At 30.7% G+C, this 5,713-nt stretch overlaps 1 long non-coding RNA gene across 1 annotated transcript; it reads right to left on the bottom strand.

Moving 5' to 3' along the window:
* Positions 1 to 1,735: 1,735 nt before the first annotated feature.
* On the bottom strand, positions 1,736 to 5,231 carry LOC132717758 (uncharacterized). The gene is made up of 2 exons (XR_009623989.1): positions 3,455 to 5,231; positions 1,736 to 2,641 (listed from the first exon to the last, which is right to left on the bottom strand). It is a non-coding gene; the product is annotated as an uncharacterized LOC132717758 (long non-coding RNA).
* Between the last annotated feature and the right edge of the window lie 482 nt (positions 5,232 to 5,713).

The following is a 5,713-nucleotide window of genomic DNA, read 5'->3' on the forward strand; positions in this document are numbered from 1 at the left end:
ATGTGATTTTTTTTTACTTTCATATAACTGATAAATGATAAGATATGTCTTTAAAACTTAAGTAAGAGTCGTTTTCCAAACTTTTACAACATTAAAATTCTAGGCAGCTGGGCCGCCAGGCCGCCAACTTCACAAAAATGAAAGAATAAAAAGTTTTTTATACATCCTTTAAATAACAAGAATTGTCTTTAGAACTTCATTAAATCCCGTTTTATTGTTTATATAAAATTTCTACAACATTAAAATTTTAGACCGCTAGGTCGCTTGGCTGCCAGGCCGCCAGGGCGCCAACTTTACAAAAATGATAGAATAATAAAATCTCTCAAAGCATTTTTTTTTTCCTTTTATATACCTTTCTATTTCAAGAATAGTCTTAAGAACTTCATAATGTTCCTTTTTATCATATTTAGAACATTTATACAGCTGTAAAATTTCCGGCTTTTTAAATAAAATGTTTTCTCAAAGTGATTTTTTTCTTTTTATTTAGCCTTTAAATAATTTAAAATTACAAGGATTGTCCTTAGAACATCATTAATTGTCGTTTTTATTCTTTTTATAACATTACTAAAAATTAAAAAATTAGACCGCTAGGTCGCAAGGACGCAAACTTCACGGCGCCAGGCCGCTGGACCACAAGGCCGCCAACTTCACGCCACTGGCCGCCAACTTCACGCCACCAGACCGCTAGGTCGCTAACTTCACATATCTAAAAACTGATTTGAAAACAACCATAATACGTCTTTTACTATTTTTTCTTCAAATCGATACACTCTGTTAACGAAACCATGGATCACGTGACAATTGTTAGGCAAAAGACAATTTAAGAAAGCCGTATTCAAAATTGAAATATAAGTATTTATGTTTTGTTATTTGTACAGTGCATTATCTTCATAATTATATTACCTTCTAAGTAGTGACATGATGCTCATGTTTACATTGTAAAGTTGAGCTGTATATTTCAATAGTTTGACTGTTATTATGATTCTATGCCAACGATTGGTACACAGGTAAAAATGCACCACTTGTTACACGTATGTGACACACATGTTTTACATATGGAAAACATATAGTGTACCAAACATACAACAAACATGTGGTGCATTTTTACCAGTGCATCTAAAAAAAGCATTATTTAACTCCTTTGCCTGTAAGTGGGCGGCAAGAGCATCTACCTATGCGACAAGTGCAGACCATGATAAACTGACTGTTCATGATGTACATCTTATTATTTTTATTATTATTATTATTATTATTAGAAATTTTCGCCATAGTATTATCAATGGTTTTATCCAGATTTGAAAATGGACGAATCCATTGAAGATTTCTAGAAGAGTGGTTAAGGGTACACGGCGGTAAGCTGCCTTGCAATGGGTAGTCGTAAACAAACCTGTTATGTTAATAACAACTAAACACAACAATATTAGATGCCTTTAGTTTGAAAATATTTTATTCACATATTGTACATAAATAAATAAATGAACAACATTACTGTATAACAATAATACAATAACATTAAATGTAAATGAACTAATCATTTGGTGGTTGAATTTGGTAAATTTCTGGTTAGTTTATAAGATAGATTATGATACTAAACTTATAATGTGAATAATTCTGAATTGTAAGAACATAAAGAAAAAATCTCAGAAAAGGAAATTCAAGAGTATAAAGGAAAATTAATGTACTTATTTTTATTTAGTTTTAAATTTCCTGTCAATATATAGGTTTTTTACACAGTCATTTCAAGGTCTGGTACTGAAACGAATAGAGGCATTTCTAAATTAATCAATAACAAGTCAAAATCTTAAAATATAATAATAATAATAATAATAATAATAATAATAATAATGATGATGTGATGATGATAAAATGGACCATAATGTTTGAAAATCATAGAAAATTAAAATGATTATAAAATATGTTTTTACAAAGTATGTAGGTACAAAAAGTATGACTTAACTTAAATATAAAATGTAAATTAATATTATAAAAAAAATACATTGCAGCGGAATTCAAATCGAAGTGTTTCCGGTAAGTTCTTTTGACAGTTATTTACGGGGAAAAACAACAACACCAAAACCCGGAGAGACATCAGTTTGCACCGTATTAAAAACAAATATTTTCATTTAGGCCTATAACATCTCAGATAATTGTTTTCATGGCAGACACCCTCAGAAATCCTGCTTACTTCACTACGTTATTCGATGAGTTCATTATAAAACAAATATTGACTTTTATATGATGTGATATGAACTGCAATCTGATTAAAATAAGCTCCTAAATAACTCTACACACAAGGATCTGACGATCACCAAAAAGTTGTAACATTCTCGTGATTTTTCAAACAGCCAATCATCGGTTTTGAAAGCGATGCGTTTTCTACTTTTAACCGCTGGAAAACCAATAATGAGTAGGTAATTTTCACGATTTCGAGAGAACTAACACGGCAATTAATTGCGTCGATATAACATCATAATCATGAGCTAAATATTGAATATGAGTATATAATATTTGACATTCTTAAAGTTATGTCCTTTGACAATCATTAACAAAGGTTCTTCTGAAACGCCAGGCCTTGAGATGCTTTACTGCAGCCGTTTTGTGTATTTGACTGGATTGCTTATCTTTACCAGTTCGTAATTTCCTAAAAATAAAAATTATATAATGTACATATAGGCCTTCATGTTTGAATGTATATTAGCACTGAAATATATAAAATTGCAATATTAGCTTTTTCTTATTTTTCTTCCATTACATATTATAATTATTATATTATTATATTATAATTATAATTAAAAATGCATTATTTGAATACAAGTAACAGAAAAGGCCGTTAATATTTCTTCTAATTTGAATTCACAAATCTCTAAAATGAACAGATTATTTTATTTCATATTTTATAATAAATGTTTTACCAATAAACTTCCAGCGTTTGCACCCTGTGATATCCAAATTTAAATCATTATTGGACCCACCGTTATAAATTTAGGTTCGTTTCTAATTTTTCTCAATCCAAAAAATCCATACCAAAGTACTATTGTACTCAATTTAGCGTATTTTCATTTATCAAGTCCAAATATCAACATCATAACATTACTTACTCCGTTTAGTCTCGTTTACATTTTCAAGTTCAAAAATCCATATCAAATCACTATTGTATTCAATCTAGTCTCGTTGTCATTTTCAAGGCAACGAGTCATATCAAATACATATTGTACTCAAAGTTCTCTCCAAATGATAAGAATGGTGGTGTGAAAAAAGAGGCAATTATACATTGCTGAGTACAATATTGATTATATTGGATTTGTACACAGCTGCATAACCTTTATCAGAATAATAGGCCTCGTACAATATAGATTTGACAGCTATGTACAGTAAAATTAAGTATTGTATACTTACCTTTTTATGTATCAAGAGCTCAATCTGATTTTTTGAAATAATACATTTTAAAGATTACCTTCGAACGTAAAGGACAAGAATTATCGCCATAACAAGTGCCGCTGTAGAGAATGTCCCGACTATAGATCCAACAATCTTTAAAAGTCTTTCGTTGCTGGTTAAATCACACACATACACATCAGTGGGTTTTGGTTTATACTTGGTTTTCTTTTTTGTAGTTGAAAACGTAAGTGGTGGTGTAAATGGTTTATGCGTAGTGTATAGGGGAGAAACTGAAATCGTTTTCAAACTTTAAGTTAAAAAATAAGCCCGACAATTAATATTAAATTCGCTGTTGATGCGTCTAGCATAGCAGAGTCTGAATTCGAGATTTATATCTTATTTGAAGTAATATCTATTTTTGAAATAACACCAGGTCTTTTACATACCCCGTATACATCAAACAGGAACAGAGCAAATAGTATTTAAAGATATACATGAACAGAATATTAGAATTTAAAACAAAATCCAAAGCCCCAAATGAACTTTACAAAGTTTGTATGAAAGATGATAAAAAATATAAAGCAAAAACATATTTAACAACACATTGTATATATATTATGTGTGCATTTTAATAATAACATCAATATGATAGATACTTCAAATTTTTGTTCACCACATCATGCGTAAAAGATACAAAGTTTAATCCAATTGTTCAATAACCATCTTAATACATAATATATAATTAAATGTACATTTATTCCAAAATGTTTCGTCATAGTTAGATGTTATTCAAGAAACAATAAACGAATTAAATGATCTTATAGTTAAATAAACGTTATGTATTATATATGTACATATATATTAAATATTGAGAAATATTGATGAAATAAAATGCGTATTTTCACTTTTCGTATTTTCACTGCAAAAAGATATTTTTTCACTGCAGTGAGATATATTTTCCGTAATTTACTTGTGTCCTGACTTAATTCAGCTAGTACGGAGTCTTGCGAAATTGCACAGTAAAAAAAAAAGAAAACAAGTATATAAATAGCAGAAAGTTCATGTTTTCTAAATAAATACAATGTATAGGACTTTTTTTCTGGAAAGAAAGGATTTATTTTCATCTTGTGATATGACAATCATCATATTTTAAACCAGTCTATGAAAACAAATCCTGCATTTATAGAAAAGAAACATTCACTATCCTCTATTGAATATAATGAATACACAATTGACTGCCAACGCTATCTCATTGAATAAAACGGTACAACAAAGACTAAAGTTCAAACGTATATCACAGAGGGTTAATATGAGATTCTTATATTTAAAAAAAAATGAAATAAAAATAAACGTTGAAACTCAAAACCGAAATGATACTTAAGAACGATTAGCTATTTCTTAGATAAATACAATTTTTAATGTAGTTCTTATTCAGCCCCAAGTGAGCATTTTCTTCTTGTATCATTTAATAATCTTTTGCTCATTTGTTTTTGTGATTGGTCTATGTGCTACAAGTTACTCCTTTATTTGTATATTCAGTTATTTGTATATTAGTATTGTATCCCTGAAGCTAGTTCTGTCTCACTGTTAGACAGATTTTGTTCATTAGATTCCACTTGTCTGTTTGTGTTTAAATTCTTAAAACAACACTTTCTCTTTCTGTATAAAAGTACAACAATACATGCACATGCAAATAAGCCTATTACACCACCACTCACTCCTAAACCAATTTTTAAATGTTTTTGATTTGTTCCACTTTTTTTTGACTTTTGCCCTGTTAATATTTGAAAGATAAGAAACTGGTTTTAGAGAATAACACGATTCCCAGACAAATTCGCGAAAAAACTAATGATAAAACAAAAATTATCTAAAAACCAAATGTGTTTGCGGCTATATCTATTTGGATATTCTTTGCCCAGAATTATGGTGGCTGATTTGGAACTCTTTAGTGCGTCGTGTTGACTCTAGCAACAGCACGACAAAGCGCTAAACGAAACGAGGATTTGTCGCACTTTCGTCTTGTCGCTAATGATGCATGCAAAACGGCGCGTTGTCGTGAGGCGTGTTGTCGCGATGTCACATTGTCGCTCGGCTCAAATCGAAGGATTGACTTATAAACCAAGCGAGAGGGCGACATCACGACAAAGCGCCGCACGACAACGCGCCGTTTGGAGTGTTTCGCTAGCGACAGGACGACAGTGCGACAAGGCGCCGTTTGGCGCGTTTCGCTAGTGACAAGACGAAAAAGCGATAATTATATAGGTTGTGTTGTCGCTATCGACAACGCCAACGCGCAAAGTGTACAAAATCAACCACCTACGAGTGGTTAAATAAA

This window comes from Ruditapes philippinarum, unplaced genomic scaffold, assembly GCF_026571515.1.
Source record: "Ruditapes philippinarum isolate M1 unplaced genomic scaffold, ASM2657151v2 ctg8592_1_1_1_1, whole genome shotgun sequence".
NCBI classification, from domain to species: domain Eukaryota; kingdom Metazoa; phylum Mollusca; class Bivalvia; order Venerida; family Veneridae; genus Ruditapes; species Ruditapes philippinarum.